Source organism: Castor canadensis, chromosome 2 (assembly GCF_047511655.1).
Source record: "Castor canadensis chromosome 2, mCasCan1.hap1v2, whole genome shotgun sequence".
NCBI lineage: Eukaryota > Metazoa > Chordata > Mammalia > Rodentia > Castoridae > Castor > Castor canadensis.
This window is the reverse complement of record NC_133387.1, coordinates 7441538-7455575: the sequence shown is the minus strand read 5'-3', so window position 1 is coordinate 7455575 and position 14038 is coordinate 7441538. Positions and strand designations below refer to the sequence as shown.

General features: G+C 44.6%; 1 non-coding gene across 1 annotated transcript; it reads left to right on the top strand.

Moving 5' to 3' along the window:
- Positions 1-13120: 13120 nt before the first annotated feature.
- Trnac-gca (transfer RNA cysteine (anticodon GCA)) lies at positions 13121-13192 on the top strand. The gene has a single exon. It is a non-coding gene; the product is annotated as a tRNA-Cys (tRNA).
- Positions 13193-14038: the final 846 nt, after the last annotated feature.

Here is a 14038-nt window from a genome sequence, read left to right as displayed (position 1 = left end):
AGCAAAAACTAAGGGAACCATAGGAAAAATTGACAAATTCACAATTATATTTAGAAGTTTTAGTACTCTCTTCTCAGTCATTAATGACACAAATACACACAAAAATCAGGAAGAATATAGAAGATTTGAACAGCATGACTAATACATATCTAAAACACAGCACCCAACCACTGCACAGTACACATTTTGTCGAGTGTATATGGAATGTTCACCAACACAGACCATATTGTGGACCATAAAACAACTCTGAGTATATTTAAAAGGATTTAAATCATACAGATATGTTACTGACATAAATAAATTATATATCAATAATAATATGGTATGTAGAGATCTTTACATTTGTATATATTCAGAATACTTGCAATTTATTCAGGAGTCAAAATAAGAAATTATAAAGGAAATTTTGAATTGAATGATAATGAAAATACAGGTTCGGGGCTGGTGGAGTGATTCGAGCTCCTGCCTAGCAAGCATGAGGCCCTGAGTTCAAACCCCAGTACCTCAAAAAGACAAAAACTCACAGATTCAAAATTTGTGATAAAGTTAAAGTAGTACTGAGAGGAAATTTTATTGCCTTAAATGCTTATGACAGAAAAGAAGAAAAATTTAAGCCTGGCTGGTGGCTCACACACCTGTAATCCTAGTTAATTGGGAGGCAGAGATCAGGAAGATCATGGTTTAAAGGCAGCCCAGGCAAATTGTTCTCCAGATCCTACCTCAAAAATACCCCAAAAGGGCTGGAGGTGTGGCTCAAGTGGTAGCACACTCTTCTAGCAAGCACAGGCCCTGAGTTCAAGTCCAAATACCACCACCAAAAAGAAAAAGGAAATACAAAATTTGAAAATGTCATTTACAATAGCATGAAGCCTCAAGACGCAATTAAAGATGCCAAACATTGCTGAGAAAAAAATACATGGAGATATATACTATGTTTTATTGAACAATACAACTTTGTTACGATGTCAGCTGATCTATCCAAAATGTATACACATTCAAAACAGTATCAATAATTTTTAGGCAGAATTTTAAATTCTAGAGTGTAATATTCAGTCCCCTTTTTTCTCTTTTTTTTGGGGGTCACTGGGGATTGAACTCAGGTCCCCACGCCTGCTAGGCAGCCCCTCTTCCTGCTTGAGCCACTTGCCAGCCCTAGAATTTTAAATTCTAAAAATGTAGAGGGAAATGTAAAGATCTTACAACAATCGAGAGTTTTGAAAAGAACAATAAAGTCGTGGACTCTTACTACCTGATTTCAAGACTGTAGAGTGACAGTAGCCAGCGGAATGTGTGTTAGGAACTCACATAGACCAGTGGAAGAGAAGAGGGTCCAGGTTTTCGATAAGCACCGGAGAAACTCAACGGTGGAGGCAAAGTGAAGTTTCTAGAGGAAAACATAGACTAATACCTTCTGAATCATGGGCAGATAGTTTTAGAGACCACACATAGGATGACTAGATAGTTAAGGTTGATGACAAATGGCACTTCACTGGGATTAAATGCTTTTGCTCTCCAAGAGAAAACAGTTAAAAATGAAAACGTGAACCATAGATTGGGAGAAAAATGTCTTAATTCACAAATCTAAAAGTGACACATAAGATACAACTGTATATGACTGGCACAATTTAAAGTTAGGCAACATTTTGAGAAGACCCTTCACAAAGAAAGATAGGTGACTGGCTAAAAAGCACATGTAAAAGTGCTCACCATTATCATTTATGAGGGAAATGCGAACACACGATGGAACAGCTTTCCACACCCACCGGAGTGGCTAAGGACCAGCAGCTGCGAGTGAGGTGAGGCTGTGGTGAGGTGAGGATGTGACGAGCTGCAGCGCACACACCGCCAGCTCACATGTGAGTTGGTACTAGCATTTTGAAGGACTGTTTGCTACAGAGTTAAACTTCCTAGGACCCAGCAATTTCACTCCTAGGTGTCTATCCAGAGAAACAAAGCATGAGTCCACAAAAAGTCTTGTACAAGAATACTAAGTGAAATACTACTCAGCAAAAGAAATGGAGTAATGACCTGTAAACATAAAACTGTCGAGCTAAATCCTGCAAACATCAGCTAAGTGAAAGGGTGCAGACTGTGTGACTGCAGACCAGGCAAGTCTAGTCCATGTTTGAAATCGGAACAATGTTTGCTTCCTAGGGATGCTGCGAGTCACATACTGATTCGGAAGGTGCTAGGGAGTTTCCTGGGGACTGAGAAAGTTCTCTGTCTTTGTAGGGCTGCAGATTACACAAGGGAACACATTTTTCATAACTTGTCAAAGTACATACAAGAGGCTGTGATTTCTCTAAATTATATTTTAACAAAAATTAATGTAAGTATTTTTCACCATTCTATCATGACAGTCATACCTTTATAATGACAGTTACAAATAGGAATCTTGAGTTCTGAATAGAAGGAGACAGCCCTGAGTCTTGGCTTCTTCCTCTTCTCTCTACTCGCTGGCTCCATCTTGGACTTAGAGGAATCTTCCATGAACACATATGGGTTCACTCCAATGAGAAGCCCAAGGTCCATGGCCAAACCAAGTCCTAGAAGCGAGTTCACCAGGGACTTTGAGTGTGTGGTTCCAGCACAGATGTCTGCATAGGCCCTGGGGGGCCTTTGGATAGGAATTCCAGAGTCGTATTTACTCAGACAGTGGTATGGGGGCTGAGGCCTTAGGTGGTGCCACCACCTTTCACTACTGTGACACTGGAGACCAAGTTTCATTATGGGTTTTGGGTGGGGACAATCCACATCTAAACCACAGGCAGCTCTGTCTTCTTCCAGAGGGCACAAGACCATAGACAGCAGAAGACTGGTGGTCAGAAGCGTGCAGTGCAGTTGGGTGAATCCTGGCTCTTACTCTGGGTGACATATTTAACCTTTACCCTCAGTATCTTTATATAAGAAATGGGAATTGGAACAGGGTTTCTATTATAGGTTGCGGGGATAAATAAGAAAATGCGAAACTGCTTTGTAAGTAAGAAATGACCAGTTAGTGCTGAGTTGGTGGGGACCTGAGGAATGCAGCGCCTGTCCATACCAGAGGACCACAGGACTTGAGGGAGAAACTGACATCCTCCCATCAGCAGCACAATGCGTGGGGCATAGAGTAAGAGTGGACATGCTGGGGCCTAGAGCCAAGCAGTGAATCTGCAGGACGCAGGAATGAGCTGGAATGAGCTGGGGGGTGGGGGGCGTGTCCTCAATGACCCCATAGAATTCTGCACATGTTGACTTTTTTTCTTTTTTGGCGGTACTGGGGTTTGAACTCAAGGCCTCATACTTGCTAGGCAGGCACTCTATCACTTGAGCCACACTCCACCAGCCCAGAATTCTGCATATGGAGTCTCCTTTTGCACAGGTGGCTGGAGGAAGACAGATGTATACTAGTAATGTACGAAGAGCAGAGAGCAAACAGGATTTCACAGACCAGGATCCCAGACAAAAGCCAGGCTGCTTGTGTCATGGACTACTTGACTGTTAATCTTGGTCACCTGAGTCACAGACCCTGGAATGGTGACAGGCTCCCCTCCACACCATTGCTGCTAGAGCTTAGGCCATGTTCCCTAAATTCAACTGTCTGTCAAACTTTCTAGCTTGAGTCCTTTTTTGCTCTGGCATTTGGAGAGGTGAGAAACTTTGCAGTGAGAGGAATCTTATTTGACAGCTGATCTTCCTGCCTCCATTCTCCAAGCAGCTGACTGAGGTCCACACCCCTGATTCACTGGCCTATACTCTCACAGCACCTGTCCAACAGGACTGGCTCTGCTTCCAATCCATGTGCCCTGATGACAGTCAGGCTCTTTCCTTTCTAAAAGACTCTTGGACTGAACTACCCTCTTGTAGTTCTTGTAGCCATCAGTAAAAGGCTGCTTGTGCCAGCCTTTTAAGGATGAAAGAAAACTTATAGCAACATTGTTCGTTGTGGAGGGAGTCTGGCCTTTTTCAACTGAGGTCCATACCTTCCTTTCTGCCTCTAGATGTGTGGCTGGGAATAGCAAAAGAATTCACAGGAGAAGAAAGGGATGGCCAGACAAGCTCAAGCTTGCACTGTCACTACAGTCAGCTCTCAGTGACAGGAATAAGATGGATTTATTGGAGGGAGGGCTTGTATGTGGATGGCTACAAAGATAAAAGGTGTTTATTAAAAAACCTAGGAGGTATGGGGATATAGCTGAGGGGAAGAGCATTTGATTACAGATCAAGAGGCCCTTGGTCTGACTCTAAGGGGGCATCCTCTTACCCCAGCACTTGTGCTACTTGATGTTGAGCCTCCCCAGAAGGCGGGAGGGGAGAGCTGTACCCTCTGTTGTACACCACTTGTGTCAGATACAAAGGAACCTTTAATCCAATCCCCCTTTGGAAGTGTGTGGGGCAAGTTGCCAGTTTCTTCCACTGTCATGTGTGTGTGTGTGTAGCATTTGAAATGGTTTGGGTGTGAGATATAGGAAGAATATATGAGATGTGATAATTCTAAGCTTTAGTCTGAATATCCAGAAGGCCACGGTTACCATTAAATGAGAAGAGACAGACTTGAAGAAGAGAAGATCACTTTGGTTTGGGATTCGTTGAATTTGAGATGCCTGCTCAACATTCAAGAAGAAATATTGACCAAATTGTGAAATTCTTGACACTCGAACTCAGGAATGAGGTTGGGGCTGGCGTCTTAGTGTGTCTTGTGCTCGTTAATAGAATACTACAGACTGGGTAATTTATAATGAACACAAATTTATTTCTTGCTGTTCTGCAGGCCAGGAAGCCTAAAGTTAGGGCCTTTCTCAGGTGACGTCCTCTTGCTGCATGGCAACAGTGTAAAAGGCATCACATGGAGGAAGAGCACAGAGCTAAAGAGAAAAAGGGGAGCCAAACTCACCCTTTATGATGACCCACTCCCATGACAATGGCGTTAATTCCTTCCCTCTGCCCTCGTGGCCTAATCCTCTCTCCTTAGACCCCAGCTCCCAACACTGTGGCACCGGGGATGAAATTTCCAACACAAACTTTCAGAGGGACACATTCAAACACTACCAGCTGGGAATACACACGTGGCAGTTGTCAGCACAGCATGGTGTGTAAAGTCCCAAGACTGATGGACTCACAGGAGGAATGAAAGTAGTCAGAGAAAGGGCCACCCAAGGTCAACACACAAGGGAGATGACAAGGATCCAGCCAAGGAGACTGAGCAGGAATGGCCAGTGCTGAGGAGGAAATCTAGAGGGGTGTCCTTCATGTGAAGAAAGAGTTCTGATGGTGTTCCAAGAAGACAGTGCTTGTCAAATGCTGCTCAAAGGCCAAGTGGGATGAAAATGACCTTGGGCTCTACTGGCATTAATTCATCCACTCCGTCCCCATGGTCTCTTCCTCTCTCACTAGACCTCCCTCCCACCCCTGTAGCACCACGGAGCTGCTGGTGAGTTGGACAAGCACCTCCACAGTGGAGCAGTGAGTGCAATACCCCATGGGAGAGGGATTAAGACAGACAGGTAGGAGGGGAGGCGATTCTCTCAGGGAGGTTTTGCAGAGAAATGGGGCACCAATCCGGGGTGTCGTTGGGGGGATGGAGAGGTTCACTGCTGGAAGAAATAAGCAGAAGATGCTGATATGACATGGGGAGGAGAAAATTAATAATGCAAGAGGAAGAGGGTTAACAGCAAAAAGACAAAGAGATGTAAAAATGGTGAAGGCCTTGAACAGACATTTCTCCAAGGTATCTATCTATCCACATGGTCATAGCACATGAAAAAATGTTCCATGTTGTGAGTGATTAGGGAAATGTAAGCTAAAGCCACAGTGAGACAGAACCTCATGCCCACTAGATGGGTATAAATTTAAAAAGTGGAAAGTAACAAGCAGGGTGGGGGGAATGAGAACAAATAAGGAGCCCTGTGCATTGCTGGTGTGAGTGGAAAATGGTTCAGTCACTGTGGAAGACCGAAGCTTCCTCCGAAGGAATTAGAATTAGCAGGTAACCAGCACCTCTACACCTAAGTACATGTTTGAGAGTTGAAGGCGGCCACTCAAACGTGTTCAGGAATGGTCAAGCAGCACTGCTTACAGTAGCCAGAAGGTAGAAACAACTGGAATGCCCATCAATGATGAATGAATAAACAAACTGTGCTGTGAGTGCACAATGGAAAATAACTTAGCCATAAGATCTGAAATATGCCTACATACTATAAAGTGGGTGAAACTTGAAAATGGCACACTAAGGAAAAGAAACTACACACAAAAGATCACATGCTGTGTGGTTCCTTTTATATGAAAAACCTGGAATAGGTAAATCCGTGAAGATGAAAACCAGATTAGTGGTTTCCAGGGCTCTGGGGGAAAGGAGAAGGAGAGATGATCACCTAACGGCACAGGTGCTCTTCTGGGATGATGACAGTATTGAAAGTAGAGACAGGAGGTGATATTGTGGCAATACTAAATGCCCCTGAATCGAACACTTTGACATGGCTAACTGTATGTTATGTGAATTTCACCTCAGTTCAAAAACAGCTGGATATAGTGACACATGCCTGTAATCCCAGCACTCGGGAGGCTGAGGCAGGAAGATCATGAGTTGTAGGCCAGCCTGAGTAACAAAGTGACACCCTGTCAGAAAACAAAACAAAACCCCCAAACCAAACCAAAACAGACGGAGGGCTACTGAAGAGATGATTTCGACCATGTGGGAAAAGTTGGGAGACCGCTCTCATGTGCAGGGCTCAGTCTTGGCTGTGAACACAGTAATCCCTGGTGCTGGACAGAAGGCAGAGTTTATGGGCTCAGACACTGGGAAGTGGGTAGATGTCCTGGTGGAGTTGGGGGACATTTTCTGTGTTGCTTGTTTTCTCAGTGAAGTCAGAAGTGAGTTGAAGCTGGGGGAGAAGCTGTTGGAGGTTTGGGGAGAGAGGAGAAAGCATGAAACATTCATCTGGGAGTATGGATGCCATTGAGCTAGAGACTGATCCGCAGGGAGCACTAAGAGCCCCCTGGAGCCTGCTGGCCGAGAGTCTCAAATGAGAAGAGTGGATAAGACTGGGTTTTGCTCCAGCCATATTCAGCTGACAGGTGTAGGTGCAGAGCAGGTAGAGAGACTGACTAACCAAATCAACTTATTGGCAGGCACACACAATAAAGAAGGATGAGGACAAGGACACTGAGAGGCCACGTGAGTAAGTGGGTGTGATGGCGGACAACAGCAGCCAGGCTGGAGAAAGAGGAAGTGGGAAATGTGAGTGGAGAGGGACAGTGACGAGGTGATGGAACGATAATGGCTTAATCAAATCCATGATGAGCTTGTGGGTGTGATGATATCTTGGTTTCTTGGAGCTTGGGTGGCCATTTGGGGGTTTGGGTACCTTGTGCCTTCTGGCTGGTCACTGAACCTCTAATGCCCTCTTCTACTTGCCTCAGGCACCATGGGCAATATCACTGCTTAGTATCTTACATCAGTAAGATATAAGACACTAAATATCTCAACTTGGGCAATGTACGCTACTTAGGTTCGTACATCAGTATCTTCTATGAGTGTCCGGGATGGGGGGAGGGCCGGGAAGGAGGCTGGGATTGCATCTGCCATGAGACACCTGCTGTGTCATATGTCTGTGTATGTGCTGTTGGCTGTGACACAGCTTCTGATTTCTCAATGATTCTGCAGTGAGCCTCCATACATGTATCACTGAACACTCATCTGGCTGTGTTCTTAGGGAAAAAAAAATTCTAAATTTAAAGTATATGCACAGTTTAAGACTATGATGTAGGCTGTGGCCAGTGGCAAGTTCATGGCCTAGGGCCTGCCGCTGTGGCTCAGGCAGGAACCGGTCAGCATAAGAGGCACCTTTGGTCCTTGCTGCTCCAGCTGAGCTGACCCTCTGGTCTGAATCCCTTTGGGACAACTGAGGTGACTTTCTGGGCTATAGGATGGGTGTCATACCTCTAGGAGCAAATAAATACATTTATTTGGGCTTCCCTGAGTTCAGTTAGGGTCCTGCCAAAACCCAAGAAACAGCTGAGGGGAGAACAAGGAAGAGCGGAGAGGAGGAGATGGGCAGCACAGCCCCAAACCATGCAGTGTGTCAGGGATGAGGACTGGGGGAGAGAGAGTACTGGGCAAGGTTAAAGGGGGTAGAGCTTACTGAGGACCACTGGGAGGGAAAAAGGGAGGGCAAATAAGGAAGGAAGGAAGGAATGACTTAGACCTTCGTCAAGACTTCTCAAGTAGAGGCCTTCAAAGTGGTACTAATAAGATGAGATAAAAGATTGTGCAGTGAAGGAGGCTAAAGTGGTGAGGGGTCCACATGGAAGAAGAGACCAAAAGATACTAATTTGCTGAGAGGCAAATTTTCCACACCATTAGAACTTTCCAGAGATTAATAGACATTTCAGTTCACAGGCGATGTGGTGGTTGTAATGCAGGTGAAAGCACTTATAAGACACTCCCAGCAGAAAAGGTCTGGTTTAGAGGTAGAGCATTTGTCCCCAGATCAAGAGATCCCTGGTTCAAATCCAGGTATACCACCCCTTGGGGCTGTACTTCTAGTACCTTACACACACTCAATGTTACCTTCGGGTTGTTTATTGTCACCTGCTAGGTTGAGAGTGCTGATAGAAGGTGGTGGGAGGCAAGCAGAGGTGGCAATCATGTCTGATGTAATCATCTTCTGAGTTTGGGCAGTGGAAAGTTCCAGGACCAAAAATGTGATTCTAGACATGATTATGTTATAAAATGTTGTGTGGACTCAGGCAGGCTTTTCAGAATAACTGTCTTCTTTTTCTTTTCTTTAAGGCATATAAAATCAAGTTCAGACTAAAATCAAAAGTGGCTAAATGTGTCTGAGCACTAGAACAACCTGGGAGTGTGATTGCGTATGCAGATTTCCTGATTTGTTAGGTTCAAGTTGGGGCCTAAGAAGTTTTATTTTCAATAGCACCCTTCTTTCTTCTCATTCTCCCACATTTCAGAAACACCAGATGATCTGCCGAGATGCCAAACTTAGCAACTTCTTGTTCAGTAGATCCACCATGCAACAGTTTTCCATCTGCAATTTCTGCCTCTTGCAGTTTAGTGACATAGAGCACACATGAGTTAAGCAAAACTATGTCATTCCTCACAAACAAACAGCAAGGGACAACAGAGGCCTAGGATTCATGGTCCCATAGACTCAGGAGAGCTTCCCAGACGAAGTCTTGTTTGTGTATGCCCCACTTTATATACTGCTGGAGAGCCCTCTATTCCAGGTTTTATCCCTCGGGGAACTGGCATTGCAGGGCTACAGCATTACAGATCATCCTGTTCCAGGAGGGGTAGAAACAGCACCCAGGGCTTCTGGATAACTCCTCTACATCTCAGGGTGATGCACACCCAGCACTTTCTACAGTTACTTGAGAACTACAAGCAAAAAGAGGGAAGAGACAGGACACTCAAAGCCATCTAGGGACTTGTCCTGAACTACTGAGATGGATCATGCTAAAAACACTTCTGGGATAACATTAATGGCTTTCCAAGTTGATGTCTTCACTGTGGAGGAGAGGAGAGGCTGCAGGCATCTCTGTGGACTACCAGCTGGAATTGGCGGGGGAGGAGATAGAAAATGGAAAGATATAAAGTTCATTTTGCTGTGGAACTGTTTCTACAGACTGACCCAAAGAAACAGCGATATTAAGGAAGCTATGCAGGTGCTTATTGGAAACAGTTATGAGGTGAAGTGTGCAACTGAAGTGGAGTATTTGCCTGCAGGTCAAGTGATCAGGGATTCAGATGTGTGCCTTCTACTTCCTTCGGTTGTTTACTTATTGGACACACGCCTTTGCACACCTGGGGTCCATCTCCTTTCAGACTTCCTGAACGGAGAGAGAAGAGGATAGACATTTTAGAGCTTTGCGAGAAAGCTTCCTAATATCTTGTGGCTGCAGGTGAACTTCCCTCAGGCTGACTGTATCCTCTCATTAGTACTTGTCCTTACTGCCTTGTGGCTTTGCCTTCTCTGTGGGCAGTCTCATATCATCACACATGGCCACCTCCTTGGGAAGAGGGGCAGACTTTGGTTTCTCTTGGTTCTCCACCCCCAACGTGGACCTAGCACTGAGCTGTGCTAGCAAGGTGTGGCAGAGTGAAGGGACCATAGGTAGACAGTGAGGGGGCTCTAAATTGGCACTACAACTTCTGGGAATTTGAGGGCCCATGAGCCACTTTCAGTCAGGAGGCCAGACCCTATGCTCTAGGCTACTTTCTTGACCTATTTGTGTTCATGCATGGACTCCATCATTTGCTTTGTGTGGAAACACCAGGTATGCATCTGAGCAACTGGGACCCCCAGTGCCCACTGGGGTAAGTGAGGCTGTGGCATGTTTTCTCAGGAAGATGAATGAAGTGAACTGCTTTCAATGACACTTGGGAAGAAACAGGCACAGGTGGTGGTTTTGCTTTTGTCTTAATTAGTTATTCCTTGTAGCAGCATCCAATTGGTAGATCAGTTGTCCCTCGTGGAGAGCCACTTTTATTTCATGTAATAAAACCACATTGGTACCATGGAGGAGAGCTTCTGGTCAGTTCGCATCTGCATGCTGTGTCAGACTTCAACATCTGATTTTACTGCCCTATTTTATGACATTTAAAATTGTTATTTGGTATGCAGGAGACCCCTCTTACCCATAATGCCCCACTTGGCTCAGTCACACAAACTCTCCATGGACTTAAAGACAACTACGGCTAAAAGTCAAAATATGAACCCAATCTGCATATCTCTGGCAGATTCCCTTAACACCCTAAACAACGGTATAATAACAATCAATGATAATTTAAGCATTTGAAAACGGAGAATGAGATTGGTTATTATACCCACGTGAGTGAAACTGCAGCTCACTGGTCTACCTGTTTATTAACAAAGTCAAGGAAACATCAGAGAAACTAATATCCTGAGAGAGTGAGATTGGATAGTATTCCATATGTGAAATAAGAAAACGCTATATAAAAAAACCCTCACTATAGATAAGGAAGAACTCTTAAAAATAAGAAAGGACAATAAATAAAAAATATACTTAAAATTATAAACATAAAGTTGGCGCAGTTTCTAGAAGGTAAAATGAAACCAAAAGGTAAAAGAAAAGGTAATAAATGAGGTAAAAATAATGAAGTAGGAGGTTGAAACTAGGATGTCCAAACACTAACTGATGAAAGTTCAAGAAAGAGAAAATGATGGAGGAATATTATGTAAGAGAATTATCCAGAATGAAAGACATAGATTTCCACTAGAAAAGTTCCTTCAAGTACTCAGCACAATAAGTGAAGAGTGAGTCTCACCATAGAGTAATTATGGAGTACAAGGACAAAAGGGTGACCCTAAAACTTAAACAACGAAGGAAACAGGTGATGTACACTGGGTAGGGAATCAAAGTGGTATTTGACTTTTCAAAAGCAATACTAGACACTAGTCCTGCTCCTCCAGTCTCACTTTTGGATGGAAAATTCTCTTGTTTTCTTTTCTTACCTTTTCCCCTAACTTTGTTCTCCAGCCAGTGAACCATGTGTCCATGTTTTGAGGATGGCCAGTGGTGTGACCCTGTGAAAAAATGGCTCTGCTTATAGCCTCAGAGACCAACATAAAATGCAGCTTTCTCCCTTTGTCTGGACCATAGGCCAGTAAGGTGCCCCTGGCTCACATTACACAGCAGTCTGAGTGAGAAAAGATGTAGAGGCAGTTCGGAATGCATTCCAGGGCTGGCAGAGCTTGGCCATTGTGCAGCAGCACCCTCACTGCTGTGACCAGCCGGAGAGCATGGCTCTGTGGGCTCCTTGGACGCCAAATGCTTCAGAAGTCCAAGTGTCCAACTGGTTTTAGAGACAGGGTCTGCCTACATAGCTCAGGCTGGCCTCAAATTCTTGAATCTCCTACCTCGTCACTCAGGTGCTAGAATTACATGTGTGTACTATGCCACCGTCCATATTTTTTTAAGTGCTCAGAGCTCCCTGAAACCTTGACAGTAGAAAGGATCAGTAGGTGCTCCCAAAGCAGTGCTGGAGGTTGGGGTGAACTGCAGGCAAAGTCCTGAAAGAAAATGGGGTGAATGTAGGATTGATTTCCAAACCAATCCTTCAGGGCTGAGTATCTAGGAGCACAGGCTGCAGGGGATAAAGTAACTAAGCCATTGATCACCTGGATTCAAGGCTGCCTGTTTGTCTGATTCAAAGCCATATGGGTATGGGTAAAGGAGGTCAGTCAGTTCCTACTAGGGCACTAGAAGGGAGGAAAAAGCACAGTGCATACTTTGTCCTTGGGTGCAGCAAAGAGGTGATACAGTGATAATCAGTTATGATGAATTAGGGGCCTGAATTGCCTACATATCAAACAACCCCTGGTTCAAGACTGTCACTGGCTGGTTTTTCTTTCCATACTGACCACATTCGGTGTCATTTTCCAGGGACTTTGGAAATCTCTGGCTCTCACTTCAACACTTCTATAGATTTGATACTTCTTCAGACATCTGGTATGTCTGACACATTGAGCCATCATGAAAATGGAGACTAAGAAAGGAGGAAGAGGAGACCAAAGAGGCGGGTCCTCCCAGACATTTGGTGTGATAAGATCCTTTATCACAAATGTGAACAGCAGATTTGATTTTGTCATTAAATGCATGTGTTTTGTTTGGGTATGCTTTAACCAGTCTTTTTGTTTTCATATCCACATGATGGAAAGACATGTAAATCAACAGCTCCAAAATGTTTATGAGTCAGAATTGTCCGCAGAGCTTGTTAGAGGCACACATCATCCCAAGGCACCCTTCCCAGAGACACGGGTTTAGGAGTTCTCATCCAGAACAAACAACCTCTGCTTATGCCAAGACCTGTCCCCACCCTCACCTCCAAATAGTTGTTAAGAAGCCAACTCCTTGATTCCTACTCTTCTAGATGAGACTTAAGGATTTCTGGCTGCAGAGCTGCATGACTGCCCTGTCTCACCAGGAACTGGGGAGCAAGACGCTGGTCACAGAGGAGGTGGCAGTCAGGTGTACAGAGTGGTTCAGGGCTGGGATTAGTAAGAGGAAACATATGATGACAAACACGCAACTCAGGATGGTGACAGCCAGGGCGTGGCCACGCAGGCTTAGGGTGCTTATTAAACAGATATAAGCAGGTGGGGGTATAGCTCAGGGGTAGAGCATTTGACTGCAGATCAAGAGGTCCCTGGTTCAAATCCAGGTGCCCCCTGATGGACTTTGCTTTTATATCTTACCTACATCTGGTGGCACCTTCAGGTTGCCTCATGTCACCTGCCAGGTTTAGGGGTTGTGATAAAACATGGTGGAAGGAAGCAGAGGCAGAGTGGGTGGAAAGGAGTTTGATCAAATTTCTTCTGGGCTGAGGCAGTGTCCAGAACCAGATATGGGGTTCTAGACATGACTGTGTTACTAAGTATTGTGTAGACTCAGGTGGGCTTTTTAGTGTAGTCATCTTTTTCTCTTCTTTCAGCCATATAAAATGCTAGTGCTGACCAAAATCAGAAGTTGTCAATTGTGTCTGACAGCAGAATGACTCAAGAATGAGATTAAATGTGCAGATTCCTTGATCCCATCTTCAGAGATTCTGATTGTTAGGTATGAGTTGGGGCCTGAGAAATTTTATTTTTTAATAGTGCCCTTCGTTCTTCTCATTCTCCCACATCACTGAGACACCAGATGATCACCCAGGCTGATAATTTGGCAAGCACCTATGAGGCAAGTCTACCATGGAGTCATTATCAGTCTGCAATTTCTGTCATTTACATGAGTTTGGTGAGACAGAACAGTTACAAAGAAAATTAAGCAAAGCAATTTTATTCCTCACAGCTAGGCAGCAAGGCACAACAGAAGCCTAGGACTCACTGGAGCAGCAGGTCCCCCAACACTCAGGAAATCTTCCCGAGCAGATGGGTTCTCATCTGTCCATGTCCTGTGTGTTAGTCAGATTTCCATCACTATAACCAGATACCTGAGATAAACAACTAAATGAGGAAAGATTTATCTTGGCTCACAGTTTCAGAGGTTTCATTCCATGGTCATTTGTCTCTGGACCTGG